Consider the following 20,727-nt stretch of genomic DNA (forward strand, 5'->3'; position numbering starts at 1 on the left):
ATAAACAAGAAATAGTTTACAGATTAGGAAATACAATATCAATAAAATACTTGATTACTTAAAACATATCATGGAAAAACACAGAAAAAAATCCTTCATTTTCATTCCCTGTCCTTGTACGCCACCTCGTGACACGGATGGAAACTGCTTTTAACCCTCTTTGCTTATCATCGTTCTTTAAGAAAATTAAAACACTTCAATGAAATCAAATCATTAATGAAATAAAAATAGAGAAAACATAATCACCTGAGGAAAAATAAAGAAGAACATTGACATTCTACCACATGTTACTATAGCTCCCACTATCAGTATCATAGTCATTTTTGTCATCCGAATCCATTTTCACCTTGGTCAGTTTAACCTCTGTCCCTGCACTCACCAGTCTCTGTACTGAGCTGGAAATACACTGAAAAATGCATGGTAGGCAACACAGTTTTAACAACCCTATTGCTCCAATTGGCAACACAACTCACAACACCCAGTAAACCCAGCCTCCCCACTCCGTCATAAGCCAACCCATCCAGTTATTCTCAGCAGGCTCAGGCTCCTTTACAGCATTTCTCATGTGTTCAATTACATTAGTGATATTGTCAGCGTAGTCAGGGATGTTAAAACAAGACGTTCCCAACATCTTACAAACTCCCCCTTTCTCCGCGGTTAAAGGGTCAAGGGCAAGACGATTTTGAACTACAGCATCTCAAATTTGTCTCATTTCGTCATTTATCATTGTCAAAGCGTTTTCAGAGCTATTAGTGATCGCTAGTACAGTCCATGCCAGTCCGTTTATTTTATTAATGGCCACCGTCGTTCCCACCCCCAGGAATAAAGACAACCCAATGTTTGCCCCTGGCGTCGTCCACGGGTCAGATAATGTATACCCTGAATAATGTCTTGGTAGTGGCCCTGGCATAATGTTAACACTTCTTTTCCCTCTAACTTCCCTTGTTTTATTTGGTAAATACACAGATGTCCCCACATCCAATAACCCTGGAAAACAACACCCAGACCATTTCTTAGGCAGTTTGTGAAATGCCCTACTCCCACACACCCAAACCGCTGCCTGCGTCGTTTCCTTTGGTGCACTGAATGGACATGTGAAATTGATCATTTTACCATTAAGGACTGTCGTACAATTGTCCACTGTTCCGTCCTACACGTCGATTCTGACTCTGCAATCAGAGTTACCTACATTGAACAGTTTTTGTTTATTCAGACAAACACAAACATCACCGGTCACCAGTGCCACCCTCAGAGGAGGCAGTGTTATGGTAGAATGGTTATACTGCTGCACATGTTCACAGTTTCCCGCCAGTTCCTTTGTCGGTGTCCTTCCTCCTTCCAGATCAGCCACAGCTCTCAGCACATCAGTCATTTGCTGTGGAATCAGACACTTGGTGTCCTTTGCTGTCGCTACAGTCAATGGGACAGCTTTAAATGCGTGAGACATTTGCAGACAAAGCCAACAGTTCGTTGATATTCCTAGTTCATCTTTCCATCTTTGCCTTGTTACCTTGACATTTTGACATAGCTTTCTTGACTTCAGGATTTGTTTGGTCTTTTCTCAGGTCTCCGTTTCCCATCCAGGCCATTTCTTCACCTGTACCTGGTTCAAGTTCAGTCATCATTGGAGCAATCACTGTCCCTTGTGGCTGTGCTTCGTTTACCATGATGTCCACTTGGTCATACCAGTCTTTTCCTTGCTTGTCCAAAGCGCAGTAGTACCTGCCCTGGTCCGAAAGTTTTGCGTTAGTCAATTCAACTGTCATGCCGTACCTGTTGTTGCTCATCATATTATTCGAGAACACTTTGAATCTCGGTTCACGCCCTGGTTTGTAGTCGTAGTAGTAAGCCAGGACGTTGTCCCATCCGCACGATCCACGGCAGAAGTACGGAGCCGCGTACTCTGAGTCGATCCCTCTGCAATCTGGACAGTTTTTCTGAAAGGGGTTACAGGTTAATTTCACCGTTGTACCTTCTTCAATCGTGACGATGTGTCCCTCTGTGCCTTCCGTCGCCTTCACGAATATCGCTTCTCTCCTGATGCGTCGAATTACCGTGCTGTTCTCCACCTCAGTGCTGTTCTCGTCCATGTCGTCTGCTATTGGCCTTGCTTTCAGCTCCTCGTTCCACAACATTATTAGCAAACAAATGGTTACTGATATCACAAGCAATATACCTGTAGTCTTTACCAGTCCACACATGCCTGGTGCCCTGAATGGGTGCCACGGCTCTGGACGTGCCATCTCTCTAGCTCTCTTGATGAGGTGCACAGCTGTATGACCAGAATGTGTTAGTGAGGTTTGTCTTTGAAGCACTGAAGAGCTTATCTTCCTTGTTGATTAATGGTTCCCAGCCCAGTGCTGTCTGCGCAACCAGGGCTGTTTGCAGCTTCCTCCTGTTGTTGTGACTCCTCCTGTCCCCGCGATGTTGACGGGACCTTTCTGCAGTGGCTGGCGTGTACCCACGTAGCTCTTTCTGCGACCTTCACAGCCGTGTGCGTTATCAGAAGCACTTGGAATGGTCCCAGCCACCTTTTCGCTCTCCAGCTTTTCCTCCTTAGATCACGAATCACCACGAAATCACCAGGCTTGATCTTATGCAGGAATGTGTCTGCTTCTCCCCTCTGTGCCGCCTTCACCTGGACAGAAATATTAGACAACACAGAAGACATTTCTTTGCAGTAGTTCAACATGTCATTTTCACACATATCAGTTGATGGTAATCTGTCTTCCCCCTTTCCATTCCCATGAATGGCAGTCTTCCAAACAAAATTTCAAAAGGGCTCAAATTTGGTTTGACCCTTTTTCTTATTCTCATGTACATCAGTACAATAGGGAGTGCTTTTACCCATGTGAGTCCAGTTTCCTCACAGCACTTTGCCAATTTGTTCTTGATCGTTTGGTTCTGTCTCTCTACTGCCCCTCCTGATGCAGCTTGGTAACTTGTGTGTGTTCTCATGTCAATACCCAAGAACTGACCCACTTGCCTTATTACCTCATTGACAAAATGTGTGCCATTGTCCGAACTGATTTTTCTTGGAATTCCCCACCTTGGGACAATTTCAGACAGCAGTGCCTTTGCTACGGCCGCCGCGTCTTGTTTTGAGGTTGGAAATGCTTCAACTCATTTTGACGACATATCCATCACCAAGCAGTATTTCTGTTTTCCACACGGGGTCAACTCAATGAAATCCATCATTAAATATTCAAAGGTCCCTGCTGTTGACGGTTGAGAAACCACAGGCATTTTTACTCCCCTTGCTACATTATGTGTGGTGCAAATTACACATCTGTCACAAAAAATTTCAGCAAATGCTGTGAAGCCCTTTGTGAACGTCTCAGGTTACGAATGTAACCTCTGTTCCCTGAGAACAGGGAACGAGACAATACGTCATCGACGTTATGGGGAACGCCTCAGGCGTGACAGGTGTCTGAAATCACTATCAAATCACGTCAATCACATTGACCGGCGACAGCCCGTGAATCATTAGCGTGAATGATTAACGTGCAACCTGGAAGTATATAAGGGCGCCTTGCAAACATGACAAATCACCTTATCGTCTGAAGGGACTGTACGGCAGGCAAGCCCCAAGGCATGGCAGGGAGACGTATTGTCTCGTTCCCTGTTCTCAGGGAACAGAGGTAACATTCGTAACCTGAGACGTTCCCTTTCGAAGGGAACTCAACAATAGGTCATCGACATTATGGGGAACGAAATACCCACTCCGCCATGCTGAGGGGAGTGCATGCCCAAAGGAAGTGACAACTGTCAGAACCAGCAAATTCAAATGAAATGCTAGAACCACTCACCCTCAGGTCACACTGGGCTGTCAGTGACAGCATTCCCTACGGTCATTGCCCAAGCTATGAGCCTAGCAGGAAAACCTCCATAAACATGGTTAAATGAAAAGGCCTACCTGGGCCTGCTCAAAGGCCTAGGACCACAACTTCAATTAGAAGGGGTCCCTTCTAGGGAATGTGGCTAGGGAACCCGAAGGAACCCCAGCCAGTCACTATTCAGGGGAACGTACTCACCCCGAAGTGCCACCAGGACGGCCTGACCTGGCGTCAGAGCATAGACACTTAGTCTGGCCACTTCCGAGGTGGACTGGGGCCCCAAGACAACGACTGTTTAAGAATAAAATGCAACGACAAACTGTGAGCGCCCCTTTGATAGTCAATGCAGTAAAGTGCAATGACACTGTTATTGGAATCCCCCTCAAGTGGGCCCCCTCAGTAGTCGCTGAGAGCAGCCAGCCAACCACGCGTTCTCTACTGCCGGCAAAATACAAACCTCCTCGGGAGTTATCATGAAGCGGAATGCTTCAGGAAGCCAGAAGAGAAAGGAAGAGAAGGTTAAGAAAAATACCAGATAGTGGTAAAGTAATAAATTACACTGCATAAAAATAGCTCTACTTGTCTTGTACAAATGGTGTAATTTTGCAGCAGGTAACATTAGGCTAGCAAAAATATGTTTATGTTTAGCTACCTGCCTGACGGCAAATGCTGCTTGTAACGAACAGTTAGTGCAAATTTTTTTTCGAACGGACGGAATATGGTTAACGTTACATACTGTAATATGTTTTTTAACGGTTTAAGGAGTTCCAGAATCACTGTTTATCGTATTTAATGACATGACATTGCTATAGCTAATAGGTTTTGATGAAAGTGGCATAGCATAACTATTACACCGTGTGTATATCCAAAATATGGAAATGCTAACATATCTTTAAGTTTTCTGTAACACCTTATAATAACAATCATTAATAGATGGTAAATTGTTAGTTATTTAATATTTAGTTAATTGTCATTTAACTTTTAGCAAACAGTCTTTTTACTTAATAAATAATTTGTAACCTTACCCATCTATAAACATTATTTAACCTGAAAAAGGCAGAGGAACATGATTTTTTCATAGCTTATGTCACTGTAATTTTATTTTTTTTATGCACAGTATGCAACAGCAGTATTTGCACTGTAAACCTTTTTTATTCATATAAAGTGTGTGAAAGTGTGGGGGTTGGGGGTTGGGGGTTGGGGGGGGGGGGGCTTGGGGGTCCTCCATGTCCATTTTGCTTGGGGCCCCCAAATTCCTTCAAACGGCCCTGCCTGTCTGTCCAAAGACAGAGCCTCTGGCATCCAACCCGAGGGACTGCGAAGCTGGCAGTGAACCACTCGGCCCGGATCTCAGAGACGGGATATCCCGGAGAGTATGACTCAGCAAGTGCTTTCCAACCCTTACCAGCGAGGGGAGTTTCTATACTCGATCCATGGATCTACCCAGTGCTTGTGTTTCAAACACTGAGGAGGCCTGTGAAGGCCTAAGGGCTGATCTAACTGGGAGGCCTCACGAGAGGCCTACGACCATCTGACCAGACTCAGGAGTCCGCATGCTCATAGCTCTGTGAGGGGAGCACATGGTCCGCCTGGTAGGAAAACTGGGAGGGAACCAGTAGCAGGGAATGAACACTTTAGTCGAGCCAGGGCGCAAGCTCGCCTTCAGCAGCTGCCTGATAAGGCCAGCTGAAATGATAGCAAGAGGCCACTAGCTTCCTGAACCCAGCACCGCTAGGAAACCACTCACAGGGAGGCCTGGAGAGACCTACAACCAGATAACCAAAATCTGTGGGAACTCACCTTCAGGGAGGCCTGGTGAGGCCTACTACCTGACAGCCAAAAAATATTTGGGAGCTCACATTCAGGGAGGCCCAGAGAGGCCTACTACCTGATAGCAACAGTATGTGGTCACCTACAGGGAGGCCTAGAGACGCCTACTACCCGCTAATTATAGTACGTGGGGAACTCACCCTCAGGGAGGCCTGGTGAGGCCTACTACCTGACAGCCATAATATCTGGGAGCATTTTCTGCTACCCGATAGAAAGTCAGGCTAGCTGTTCAGTTGTCTGTCCTTGGGCTTGTCTCCAGGGAGGCCTGGTGAGGCCTATTACCTGATAACCATCTTAAATGGGAATTCACCTTCTGGGAGGCCTGAGTGGCCTACTACCTGATAGTAACTGGTAGCTGAGTTCGGGTGACAGTTCCAAGGCGGCCTGCTAAGGCCAACCAGCTGGGGACTCACCTATCAGGGAGGCCCGGTTGGGCCTACTAGCTAATAGCAAGTCAATTCTGCTACAAAGGAACACTGTTGGGAACCATACTACACCAACGTAACTATTGGGCCCACCCACAGGAGGCCTAGTACGGCTAGCTACCTGCGGCAGCTATAAAGTATGTCCCACAACGTTGGGACTCACCTCCGAGGAGGCCTGTTTAAGGCCTACTACCCACCGATGAGTCAACTGCCCGAACCACCAAGGCCAAACAATTCTCTCGAGAAGTAGCCTGTAGCGCCCTCTTGGGGGCTGCTCATACAAGGAGGCCTGCTGAGGCCTACTACCTAATGGCGCAGCCTTCGTTGACAGATAAGCTGTTTACACAGCGCCTACAGCATCCTGGTGCCTAATCACATTGCCCATGGCAGTGTACTCAGCAAGAGAGCTTAGCACCCTAAAAAACAAGGGGAGTACAACATACGCCACTCTGCCTCAACGGAGGCCCCAGTTATTCAGGGGCCTACCATCTATGCATGGGCGTCAGCTCAGGGCAATGCTCTGGCTGCAGGGGAGCGTACTTCGACCAAAGAAGAAGTGAAGGCTTACTTCATACTCGACCCAAGCCATAGTGGTGTGAGGTAGGATAAACAGAACTGGGAGTGAAGTACTCAGACCTACCCTGAATCACAGGGGAATACTCACACCTCACCCTGTTACCAGGTTACCAGGGGGCGGGCCTGCCAGCGGCTCTAGGGGTGACAGAAATGTATCTGTGCCCAACCTAGGGGAGTGGGGCTTGAATGAAAGCCAACCACCTACAACCCGGCGCTCGAGCAGGTAAGTGAAGCCCATACTGGCGGCCTAAATCCGTAGGCCAGTTCTGCACGGCAGGGTCGGGCAGGAGACTCAGTCTTCTTCGTGAAGCGAAAGACGGCCTAATCCTGCTCAAAAGGACTTGTATACCACGGAGGCCTAACTGAGGCCTACCATGTCCTTATAAACCATCCTCTGCACCACGCTGCATTACTCTAATCACCCCAGAATGCAGAGAAGGGGGCGGGCCTTGGCCTAACGACTCCCATAGGAGGAGGCTGATTATACAGGGATTCCAAAAAACCTACATTCACAAAGTGAAGGGTCAGAGGAAGAAATGCTAATTTTAACAGAACGCCTCTAATATCCCTGGCACAGCCTAGGCCAGCTACAGAGGCGGCCCTGGTGAGGGCCAACCTGTAAGCATAGATCTATCTGAGGGCTCAGAGGAGCCACAGCCTACTAAAGAATATAGTCTGTATTATTCCATACAAAGGGCTGCAGAACGCTCAAACTAATGAAAACTCAACAGAGCTCAAGGGGCGAAATACTCAGAAAAGTCAAAACGGTCCCATGGGCCGGACATAGGATCTATCTGAAGCTCTAGCGTCAGTCAACACTCTAAGTAAAACATTCTTTCAGAGAGAGACCAACTACTCTACCCTGAGGTGGCTAATAGCCCGAAGGCTAACATAGTTATCGTTCTGGCCACCTAACGGGGAACTTCAGGGCCCTGATAATCCAAAAAAGTTCTCTTACCTTATTACCTTGACATGGCCCCATAACTCTATACAGGGAACGAGGTCTGTAAAGAGAAACATATTATTTTTTAATCACAAAAATACTCTTTGAAAGACCAGCAGCTCACCTGCGGCGTGCGAAGTGAAGACTCCCCAGACAGTTCTTCATGAACATGGGGTCTACCACCTTTACATACCTGAAAAAGGCACTCTCACTAACCAAGCCGAGGCGGGCCATCAGAACATTGTTCTAACCATGAGCCCAGCCTCAGGCCTGATGTAAGAAGTAAGAAGTAAGAAGTGCCTGGGGAGTCGGGGAAGAGAGGAAAGAGCTAAGATATAATCACGCCCTCAGGGAAGATGATCCATGACCGACGCAACGTGTGTTTGTGCCGGATCACCTCCCTCAGATCCCTCTTCTTGCGGGAGTCGCGCCTCCTCTGCGACCTACTACTCCACGGAGGAGGCGCACGAGAGGTGACACTGGCTCTCTGGCCTCATCTAAGGTCCTTGGACCATGAAAGGCCAGGCCCTCCCATCTGTCTGGGCGTGGACACGGATCTCAGCGGTATGTATGTCCTGGATACAGCTGAGCGCGCCTTCGCCTCTCCGAACTTTCCAACCACCGCCAACACGGAAGTGCCGAAAAGCTCAGAGGGCGAAACCAGCGAATCGAGGAGAAAGTCTTTCTTTCTTCCCGATGTCGGCCAGTTTCAACCACAAATGTCTCTCCGTGGCCAGTATCGTCGCCATCCCGGAGAGCTATATATATATATATATATATATATATATATATATACACATTTTTTCATTTGCGGCGCAACTCAGTAACTGCCTCAGGGGCCCCACCCCCTGGTCGAGATCCCCCAGCAGATCGGCCTGGTGTACCTGCAACAACGCCATGATGTGCAGGCTAGCACCGGCCTGATCCGCTGACGTGTATGCTCTGCCATTCAACTGGCAGGGTTTGAGCTCTCAGTGTCGATTGTTTTCCCATCGACGCATACCCACGCTCTCCTATCCTCTCAACATCAGCGAGACTAGCCCGCTGATGTTGGTGGATAGAGAAGAGGGACCGGCGCGATCACAATTTGTACAGGCAGTTCCCTCGAGAAACTGCCTGTGCGCGTCTTCCTTCCCAGACAGAAAAATGCAGTTCGCGTGTGTCACCCGGCTTCAGATATCTTGAGCATGGGTCTGCACACTTCTGAAAGCATTTCATAATTACCTGATTTTCAAAGCAGTTACAGACAAAACAGTCCCTGAAGACGAAAAGATGATTTGTCATGTTTGCATGGCGCCCTTATATTCTTCCAGGTCGCACGTTAATCATTCACGCTAATGATTCACGGGCTGTCGCCGGTCAATGTGATAGACGTGATTTGATAGTGATTTCAGACACCTGTCACGTCTGAGGCGTTCCCCATAACGTCGATGACGTACTCTGCCCTACAAAGGCAAAAGACCTTAACTCGCTTAAGACCTAAGACCTTAACTCGACTTTTGACCACTATTTTAAAGTTACTGTACTCTGCCTTTGTATTGTCAGCAAAAAGTGAGAAGTCATGCCAAGGCAAAAGGCAGTAACTTCCACATTATCAATACATTTACATTTACATTTAGTCATTTAGCAGACGCTTTTATCCAAAGCGACTTACAACTGAGGACTAAACCAAGCGAGTCATCGTGAAGAGGCAAAAGCAACGCAAGAAGTGCTCAAAATACAAAGTTCAGACATAGCTCGGAGTAGCATAAGCCAGGCAAGCGAGGATTTAGAGGAAAGGATTTTTTATTTTTATTTTTTTATGTTAAGTGCTCCCGGAAGAGATGAGTTTTCAGTTGTCTTTTGAATGTTGTCAGGGATTCTGCATTCCGGATGAGGGTGGGGAGATCATTCCACCAGCATGGAACCGTGAATGAGAATGTTCTGGAGAGTGATTTTGTGCCCCGCTGTGATGGTACCACGAGCCGTCGCTCATTGACCGATCGTAGGCTTCTGGTAGGGATGTAGACTTGTAGTAGTGAGTGGAAGTAGGAGGGAGCTGAACCTGTGGTCAATCTGTAAGCAAGCGTCAAAGCCTTGAACTTGATGCGAGCAGCGAGTGGTAGCCAGTGCAGAGAGATGAACAGAGGAGTGACATGGGCCCTTTTGGGCTCGTTGAAGACCAGACGAGCTGCAGCATTCTGGATCATTTGTAGAGGTTTAGTTGCACATGATGGAAGTCCAGCCAGAAGAGCATTGCAGTAATCAAGCCTAGAAATGACCAGGGCCTGGACGAGAAGTTGTGTTGCATGCTCAGTTAGGAAAGGCCTGATCTTCCTGATGTTGTGCATAGCAAACCTGCATGATCGAGCTGTCTTTGTAATGTGGTCTGTGAAGGTCAGCTGATCATCAAAGATTACTCCAAGATTTCTGACCGACCTTGATGGGGTGATTGAGGATGAATCTAGCTGGATAGTGAGGTCGTGCTGTAGAGACGGATTGGCAGGGAGGACGAGAAGCTCAGTCTTTGCCAGGTTGAGCTGCAGGTGATGTTCCTTCATCCATGCCGAGATGTCCGCCAGACAGCTTGAGATCCGTACAGCTACTGTGGGATCATCTGGTTGAAATGAGAGGTAGAGCTGGGTGTCATCAGCATAGCAATGGTAAGAGAAACCATGTGCCTGTATGATAGGTCCCAGTGATGTGGTGTAAATGGAGAAGAGGAGCGGTCCGAGAACTGAACCCTGAGGAACGCCTGTGGTCAGTTGATGTGCTTTGGATACCTCACCTCTCCATGTGACCTTGAAGGACCTACCTGTGAGATAGGACTCAAACCAGTTGAGGGAGGTTCCAGTGATGCCCAGTGATGAGAGGGCGGACAAGAGGATCTGATGATTCACAGTGTCGAAGGCAGCAGACAGGTCCAGTAGAATGAGAACTGATGATTTGGAAGCAGCTTTTGCGATCCGCAGGGCTTCCGTGACTGACAGCAATGCAGTCTCAGTTGAATGTCCTTTCTTGAAGCCAGATTGGTTGACATCCAGCTGGTTGTTCAGAGACAGGAAGGATGATACTTGGTTAAAAGCAACTCGTTCAAGTGTTTTCGCAATGAATGGTAGGAGAGAGACGGGTCTGTAGTTCTCTAGAAGTGATGTGTTTAATGTTGATTTTTTAAGCAGAGGGGTTACCCGAGCCTGCTCAAATGCTGTAGGGAAAATGCCAGTGTGGAGGGATGAGTTGATAATGTGTGTGAGAGCTGGTAGAAGTGTGGGAGAGATGGCTTGTAGAAGGTGTGAGGGGATGGGGTCTAGAGGGCAGGTGGTAGGATGACTGGAGAGGAGAAGTTTAGATACTTCTTCCTCGGTTAGCGGAGTGAAGGAGGAGAGAAGGTTATTGGCTGTGGGAGAGGTTAGTCTGGGTTCCTGTGTGTGTGAAGCTGAGAACTGACTGCTGATAGTGGTAGTTTTGTTAGTGAAGAAGTTAGCAAAATCATCAGCAGTTAAAGAGGAGGTGGGTGGTGGTGGAGGTGGACAGAGGAGAGAATTGAATGTCTTGAACAGTGAACGTGTGTTAGAGGCGCTGTTGATCTTGTTGTGGAAATATGAAGATTTTGCGGCGTGAACATCAACAGAGAAGGCAGAGAGCAGAGATTGATACCTACTGAGGTCAGATGTGTCTTTTGATTTGCGCCATTTCCTCTCCGCTGCCCTGAGCTTGGTCCGGTGTTCACGAAGAACCTCAGATAACCAGGGGTTAGAGGGAGTGGTGCGTGCTGGCCTAGAGGAGAGAGGGCAGATATTGTCTAAAGAAGAGGTTAGGATGGAGCATAAAGTATCCGTTGCAGTATTCACATCCAGAGATGAGAAATGTGAGGGTGAGGGAAGAGAAGATGACACAGCAGAGGAAAGATGGGATGGAGAAAGTGAGCGCAGGTTTCGTCTGAAAGTAAATGGTGGGGAGGTTGGTGGAGCATGGGTAGTGAGTTGTAGATTGAAAGTAATGAGGAAATGATCTGAAACTTGGAGAGGTTTCACCAAAATGTTGTCTGTGATACAGTTGCGTGTGTAATCCAGGTCCAGTTGGTTGCCTGACTTGTGAGTACCGGTGGTGATGAGGCGTTTGAGATCGAAAGAGGCTAGGAGAGAGATGAAGTCTGTTGCATACGGCTTCGCTAGGTGAATGTTGAAATCGCCAAAGACTACAAGTGGGATGCCATCCTCAGGGAAAGAGGACAGCAACACATCCAGCTCTTCTACAAAGCTTCCCAGTTGACCTGGGGGGCGATAAATAACTACAATATGGATCTTCATGGGAGTTGTAAGTGTAATAGCATGATATTCAAATGAGTTGTTATTGCATAGAGAAGAGAGAGGTGAATATTTCCAATTGTTAGAAATGAGAAGACCAGTGCCCCCACCCCTCCCCGACTGGCGAGGGGTGTGAGAGAAAGAGAAGTTGTTAGTGAGAGCAGCAGGGGTTGCTGAGTCTTCTGGACAGATCCAGGTCTCAGTCAAGCCCAAGATATTAAGAGTAGAATGAGATGCAAAGGCTGGAATGAAGTCAGCTTTATTGACTGCTGATTGACAATTCCATAGACCCATAGAAAGAGTGAGAGGTGAGTGTGAGGATGAGAGAAAAGGGCGCAGATAAGCAGTATTGCGCTGCCTTCTGTGCGTGGTGAGAGAGCGTTGTCGAGAGACAACAGGAATGTGTTGAAAGCACATAATGATAATGGGAAATAAGATAAAGGTAGGAAAGGGAAGGGTGTAGAAGATACTTTAAGTGCCTTGCAGGTGTCCTTGCTCGGTGGAGTCGCGCAGGTAGAGTCGCAGGTCTTTACCCGAGTCGGTCTTCACACGAGGAGGCTGAACACGAGAGCTGAATGCTTCCGCTGACGCTTCCGCGACAGCGCGCACACTACATAGAAATAATGCTATCAATCGTCTGAGTGAGGACAGCTGTGGTAGTCCTTGCAATTAGCACAGCGAAAGCAAATATCCCGACAATGGCCCAAATCGAAACTAGCTGTTATGAACAGCAATACTTAAGTGCTACAATAACAAACAGACTACAACCCTTAAGACGGCAGATATTCAAAATAGGAACGCGACTAATTAAAATAAAGATATTTAGTGAAGATAAAAATTACAAAGAAGCAAAGAATCGAAAATAGCCCTACTTACTTGACAAATGGTAAACAGAGCAACAGGAGAACTGGATATTAAGAAAAAACAACTTACGCGCTCTTGACGTTCTCGCCGAGTGACTGCTTGTCCTGGCTTTCACCTGAATTTACTTCTAATTTATATCTGCTTTAACAGCCCTTGCAATTAGCACAGCGAAAGCAAATATCCCGACAATGGCCCAAAATCGAAAGTAGCTGTTATGAACAGCAATACTTAAGTGCTACAATAACAAACAGACTACAACCCTTAAGACGGCAGATCTTCAAAATAGGAACGCGACTAATTAAAATAAAGATATTTAGTGAAGATAAAAATTACAAAGAAGCAAAGAATCGAAAATAGCCCTACTTACTTGACAAATGGTAAACAGAGCAACAGGAGAACTGGATATTAAGAAAAAACAACTTACGCGCTCTTGACGTTCTCGCCGAGTGACTGCTTGTCCTGGCTTTCACCTGAATTTACTTCTAATTTATATCTGCTTTAACAGCCCTTGCAATTAGCACAGCGAAAGCAAATATCCTGACAATGGCCCAAATCGAAACTAGCTGTTATGAACAGCAATACTTAAGTGCTACAATAACGTCTCGGTTACTGATGTAACCCTCGTTCCCCGAAGGAGGGAACGGGAGACGTGACGTCGACGTGACGACGTTAGGGGATCACTTCAGGGAGCCCTATCAACTTCGAGTATCTAAGAACAAGCCAATGAACGTTGGCGTGCGTGAACGCGTCACGCGCCCCCGCCCCGCAGCGCGGGTATAAAACAGGAAGCGGGCGCGAGCACACACTGTTTTTCACTGAGGAGCCGAGTTTAATGACGGCCGTACAGCGATGGTCAGCAACTGTGGCGGCGGGACGTCACGTCTCCCGTTCCCTCCTTCGGGGAACGAGGGTTACATCAGTAACCGAGACGTTCCCCTTCAGTCGCTCACGTTCGACGAGACGTCGACGTGACGACGTTAGGGGATCCCATGGAAAACGCCATCGGTTGCTGCCACATCCAGCGCCCTACGCAAGACTCTCAGACCCCCAACTGCTGGGGCGGAAGACCTGCGTAGAGGGAGTTCAACTGCTGTTCCATTATAACCCACACAGTGGAGCTCTTGGATAACACTGGGAAAGCGTGCCCCTCCAGAGGAGAGGGACGCTGCGGAGCCACATCCTGCCCGAAGGGAGGTACCATGTGGAGAATACACATATGGACTGGCCGGTAGGGCAGTGCAACATATGGAATGTCACTGGGGTGGCTCCAGCCTAAGAAGGGGGAGGCTACACCAGACAGTGACGGCAGAGCGAGCTCTGCCAAGGGAAAGACACGGGCTCACCGCAGGGAGCTGGTCGTGGAAGAATACTCATATGGGATCGCCGCAGGGATCACACATATGGAACCCAGCCTAGCACAAGTTACACAAGCATACGAGCACTAGGCCTGGCGTCGGACGCTCCGCAACGTCCGACTGCCGAAGGGGTATGGAGGAACTCACAGGGTTCGCCTAGGTGGGGAACTCGACTGGAGCAAAAAAGCGCACGTATCCGCTCCGTGGAGGGGAGTGGCGCAGCAAGCCGACACTAGAGCGGGAACTTCGGTGTTACCGGCTGGTTGAAGCGAGCACACAGGAAGAAACCGGCTCAACACGTAGGCTATAAAACCTAGCGAACGTGTTAGGTGTCGCCCAGCCCGCAGCTCTACAAATATCTGTCAGCGAGGCGCCATGTGCCAGCGCCCAAGAAGAAGCGACACTTCTAGTGGAGTGGGCTCTCAACCCAGGCGGGCAAGGCACGCCTTGGGCTTCGTAAGCCAAGGCGATGGCATCCACTATCCAGTGGGCCATCCTCTGCTTGGAGCCAGCCTTTCCCTTCTGCTGGCCTCCGTAACAGACGAAGAGCTGATCTGAGGTCCTGAGGCTTTGCGTTCTGTCCACGTACAAGCGCAGAGCGCGGACGGGACAGAGAAAAGCCAGGGCTGGGTCTGCCTCCTCCGAGGGCAGCGCTTGCAGGTTCACCACCTGGTCCCGGAAGGGAGTGGTAGGAACCTTGGGCACGTATCCGGGCCGGGGTCTCAGGATCACGTGAGAGTTATCCGGGCCGAATTCCAGGCACGATTCGTCGACCGAAAATGCGTGCAGGTCCCCTACCCTCTTGATAGAGGCCAACGCAACCAGGAGAATTGTCTTACAGGACAAGATTTTTAACTCAGCTGATTGCAGAGGCTCAAAGGGTGGTCTCTGAAGGGCCGAAAGGACCAGAGACAAATCCCAAGAGGGTATAGAGAGTGGGCGAGGAGGATTCAGTCTCCTCGCTCCCCTCAGGAACCTGACGACCAGGTCATGCTTCCCCAAAGACTTACCATCAACCGCGTCGTGATGTGCGGCAATAGCGGCAACATACACTTTAAGGGTGGAGGGAGACAGCCTTCGCTCCAACCCATCTTGCAGGAAGGAAAGCACGGCTCTGACCGAGCATGATCGGGGGTTCTCCTCGTGAGAAGAACACCATTCAACGAATAGGTTCCACTTCAATGCATAGAGGCGCCTCGTAGAGGGGGCTCTAGCGGAAGTGATGGTGTCAACTACCGCTGGGGGTAGGTCACCTAGAACCTCCGCGTCCCGTCCAGGGACCAGACATGAAGCTTCCAGAGGTCTGGACGCGGGTGCCACAGGGTGCCCCGTCTCTGAGAGAGCAGGTCCTCTCTCAGAGGGATGGGCCAGGGAGGGGCTGTCGCGAGGAGCACTAGTTCCGGGAACCAGGTCCGGTTGGGCCAATACGGCGCAACTAACAAGACCTGCTCCTCGTCCTCCCTGACTTTGCACAAGGTCTGTGCCAGAAGGCTCACTGGGGGAAACGCATACTTGCGAAGACCCCGGGGCCAGCTGTGTGCCAGAGCATCCGTGCCGAGGGTCCCCTCGGTCAGGGAATAGAACAACTGGCAGTGAGACGTGTCCGGGGCGGCAAACAGATCTATCTGTGCGGTCCCGAAGCGCCTGAAAATCAGCTGGACCACCTGGGGATGGAGTCGCCATTCTCCCGGTAGCACCCGCTGCCGTGAGAGCTCGTCGGCTGCACGGTTGAGCAGGCCCGGAATATAAACGGCACGAAGCGACCTCAGATGCTTCTGACTCCAAAGGAGGAGATGGCGGGCGAGTTGTGACATGCGGCGGGAGCGTAGACCACCCTGACGGTTGATGTACGCAACGGTCGCAGTGTTGTCCGTACGGACCAGTACATGCTTGCCTAGTAGCGATGTTTTGAAGCGGCTCAGCGCAAGATGTACTGCTAACAACTCGAGGCAGTTAATGTGCCAATGCAGTTGAGGCCCCGTCCACAGACCTGAAGCTGCATGCCCGTTGTACGTGGCCCCCCAGCCGGTGATAGAGGCATCCGTGGAGACCACAGAGTGCCTGGACACTTGTTCTAGGGGAACACCTGCCCGCAGGAACGAAGGGTCCGACCACAAGCTGAGAGTTTGGCGACAGTGCGGGGTCACTGGAACCCGGCACGAGCCGCTCTGCCACGCCCATCTCGGGACTCGATCGTGGAGCCAGTGTTGGAGCGGTCTCATATGAAGCAATCCGAGCGGCGTAACCGCGGCTGCAGATGCCATATGCCCCAGGAGCCTCTGAAAAAGTTTCAGTGGTACCGCTGTCCTGCGTCTGAGCGTACTCACGCAGTTCAACACTGACTGGACGCGGGCCTCGGTGAGGCGCGCTGTCATGTTGATCGAGTCCAACTCCATACCGAGAAAAGAGATCCTCTGCCCGGGGGTGAGTTTGCTCTTTTCCCAGTTGACCCGAAGCCCTAGGTGGCTGAGGTGACTGAGCACCATGTCCCTGTGTTCGCACAACTGCTCTCTCGACTGGGCGAGAATAAGCCAGTCGTCGAGGTAGTTGAGAATGCGAACACCACGCTCGCACATTGGAGCAATGGCCGCCTCCGCGACTTTCGTGAAGACACGGGGCGACAGGGCCAGCCCGAAGGGTAAGACTTTGTACTGATATGCCCGGCCCTCGAACGCAAAGCGAAGAAACGGTCTGTGTCGAGGGAGAATCGAGACATGAAAGTACGCGTCCTTCAGGTCGATCGCTGCAAACCAATCTTGGGGACGGATGCACTTGAAAATGCGTTTCTGCGTAAGCATCTTGAACGGTAGCCTGTGCAGGGACCGATTCAGGACGCGCAGGTCCAAGATTGGTCGTAACCCACCTCCTTTCTTGGGTACAATGAAGTACGGGCTGTAGAAGCCGGTCTTCATATCGGCTGGAGGGACTGGCTCGATTGCGTCCTTCGCCAGTAGGACTGCAATCTCCGCCCTGAGAACAGGGGCACTGTCCGCCAGAACCCGGGTGAACAGGATGCCCCTGAAAGCAGGAGGGCGCCGGGCGAACTGAATCGCATAGCCGAGTCTGATGGTACGGATGAGCCAGCGAGACGGGCTGGGAAGCGTTAACCAAGCTCCCAGAGACCGAGCAAGCGGGACCAACGGCACCACAGACGTACCCGGAGTGGGGCAGCGCGGCGGAATGCAGGGACCCGACTCGGACGGCATAGCGGCCCGAAGTGGGGTCTGAAGGTGTGGTGCAACACGTACCTGCTTCCGTCGAAGGGCAGAGTGAGTGTGCGGAGGCGATAGTGCGTCCAGGACACAGCCACTGCTGCCCGCTGGCGATGAAAGAGGGGCTTGGGAGTGACAAGGCATAGCGTCGTCGACTGCCAGGCGCGCCCTCTTGGGGCCCAGAGGTTTCAGAAATTGCTCTTTTATTGAAAAGGTGGGTACCACTGACCCGTGGGTCAGTGGCGGAACAAAAAGAAAAGGAAACAAAAGATTCTCCGCCCGGCCCTCCACCGGGGGAAGGAGTGGCTCGTCCGCCATCTCCTGAAGAGCAACTTGATCCACCTCTGGGCCGCCCGTCTCAGGGTCGTTTGCACCGACGCTTGCCTCCTGGATTGGCAGCGGCCTGGACGGGCGGGGTCGGCTTCCTGCGGCTTGCTCCACGCCGAGGCCTGGGTGATGGCTGCTGCTGGGGCTTAGCGGGAGCGGAGGACGCTGCAGGAGGCCGACCTCGGCGACGAGCAGACGGAGGAGCTGTGGCCGGCGGACGGGTGGGAGCAGCAGCGGTCCGCCGGGGCAGGATGTGTCGGATGGCCTCCGTCTGCTTCTGTGCGGCCGAGAACTGCTGGGCAAAGCTCTCGACCGCGTCGCCGAATAACCCAACCTGGGAGAGAGGGGCATCCAGGAACCGATATTTATCGGTGTCCCTCATGTCCGCCAGGTTGAGCCAAAGGTGGCGTTCCTGGACCACCAAGGTGGACATCGCCTGACCGACTGAACGTGCGGTTTCCTTCGTCGCCCGGAGAGCGAGGTCAGTTGCCACACGGAGCTCCCGGAGGAGCTCTGGGTCAGGGCCAGCCTCGTTCATGTCCATGAGCGCCTGGGCCTGGTGGACCTGCAGAAGCGCCATGGCATGAAGGGCGGAAGCAGCCTGTCCACAGGCCTTGTAAGCCCTCGCCGTTAGACCAGACGAGAACTTACAGGCCTTGGACGGGAGGCGCGGATTACCCCGCCAGGAGGAGGCGGACGCCGGACACAGCTGCATCGCGACAGCCCGCTCCACTGGGGGGATCTCCACATACCCCTTAGCTGCCCCGCCGTCGAGGGTGGCGAGGGGAGAGGAGCCACAAGGCCGGCTTCGGGCATTATACGGTGCCTTCCACGACCTTGCAAGCTCCTCATGCACCTCCGGAAAGAAAGGCACCGGGGCGGCGCGCTGAGAACCAGCACGGCCCGCCCCGAGAAACCAATCGTCCAACCGAGAAGGTTCGGGACGTGGTGGAGGATTCCACGCAAGCCCGACCTTCTCGGCGGCCCGGGAGAGCATAGCGGCCCATTCTGGATCCGGCTCGGACAACGCTACACACCCCGAAGGGGGCAACGCAGCCGAGTCGTCATCTCCAGAGGACCGCTCCCCCTCCGATGCTGCGATCGACATCTGATCGTCAGCTGGCGCCCCAAAGGAAAGGGCTGGTCGTTCCGGAGAAGGACCGAGCCGTTCACAAAGGGGCGCCGATGACATCAGCACATGGGAGGCGTGAGGGGCCCGCGGAGATTGCCTCGGCGGGGAAGCCCTCACGGTGATCCTCAGGTCACCCTGGTCATGCGCCGAAGTAGGCCTATTCTGCGGGGCAGAATAAGCACTAGATCGGGGCATAGGCGAGGGGACTGCACCTCCCTTGAGGTAAGCGAGTCTCGACCTTAGTGCTGCGATAGTCATATTCCCGCAATGGGAACATGAACCATCCACAAAAGCTGCCTCAGCGTGTTGAATGCCCAAACACGAGATGCAGCTATTGTGACCATCTGCTGGCGCCAGGGAACGACGGCATCCAGAAACGCACAAGCGGAATGACATCTTGAAAAAGACGCAGGGTCCGCTTGTGTTGCTCTTTTAGTAAAATAAAAAAGGAAATTGCTCTCACAGTGCTGAGGCGCCATGGGGTAGCCACTGTGTGGACACACACACACACACACACACAAACAAAAGTGCTGTGAGAACAGCAGTTGAGAGCTGCACTGCTCGCGGCCACCGCTGATCGCGCCGTCACACCAACACTGGAACAGAGATCTTCCTTGAATCTTCAAAGGCGTTTTCTTCAGACACACAGTCACAGGAAACTCGCGCTCCGAAATGAAAGACAGTGTGTGCTCGCGCCCGCTTCCTGTTTTATACCCGCGCTGCGGGGCGGGGGCGCGTGACGCGTTCACGTACGCCAACGTTCATTGGCTTGTTCTTAGATACTCGAAGTTGATAGGGCTCCCTGAAGTGATCCCCTAACGTCGTCACGTCGACGTCACGTCGAACGTGAGCGACTGAAGGGGAACAAACAGACTACGACCCTTAAGACGGCAGATATTCAAAATAGGAACGCGACTAATTAAAATAAAGATATTTAGTGAAGATAAAAATTACAAAGAAGCAAAGAATCGAAAATAGCCCTACTTACTTGACAAATGGTAAACAGAGCAACAGGAGAACTGGATATTAAGAAAAAACAACTTACGCGCTCTTGACGTTCTCGCCGAGTGACTGCTTGTCCTGGCTTTCACCTGAATTTACTTCTAATTTATATCTGCTTTAACAGCCCTTGCAATTAGCACAGCGAAAGCAAATATCCCGACAATGGCCCAAAATCGAAACTAGCTGTTATGAACAGCAATACTTAAGTGCTACAATAACAAACAGACTACAACCCTTAAGACGGCAGATATTCAAAATAGGAACGCGACTAATTAAAATAAAGATATTTAGTGAAGATAAAAATTACAAAGAAGCAAAGAATCGAAAATAGCCCTACTTACTTGACAAATGGTAAACAGAGCAACAGGAGAACTGGATATTAAGAAAAAACAACTTACGCGCTCTTGACGTTCTCGCTGAGTGACTGCTAGTCCTGGCTTTCACCTGAATTTACTTCTAATTTATATCTGCTTTAACAGCCCTTGCAATTAGCACAGCGAAAGCAAATATCCTGACAATGGCCCAAATCGAAACTAGCTGTTATGAACAGCAATACTTAAGTGCTACAATAACAAACAGACTACAACCCTTAAGACGGCAGATATTCAAAATAGGAACGCGACTAATTAAAATAAAGACATTTAGTGAAGATAAAAATTACAAAGAAGCAAAGAATCGAAAATAGCCCTACTTACTTGACAAATGGTAAACAGAGCAACAGGAGAACTGGATATTAAGAAAAAACAACTTACGCGCTCTTGACGTTCTCGCCGAGTGACTGCTTGTCCTGGCTTTCACCTGAATTTACTTCTAATTTATATCTGCTTTAACAGCCCTTGCAATTAGCACAGCGAAAGCAAATATCCCGACAATGGCCCAAATCGAAACTAGCTGTTATGAACAGCAATACTTAAGTGCTACAATAACAAACAGACTACA

This window comes from Rhinichthys klamathensis, unplaced genomic scaffold (genome assembly GCF_029890125.1).
Source record: "Rhinichthys klamathensis goyatoka isolate OS25496 unplaced genomic scaffold, OSU_Roscu_1.1 h1tg000015l_1, whole genome shotgun sequence".
Taxonomy (NCBI): domain Eukaryota; kingdom Metazoa; phylum Chordata; class Actinopteri; order Cypriniformes; family Leuciscidae; genus Rhinichthys; species Rhinichthys klamathensis.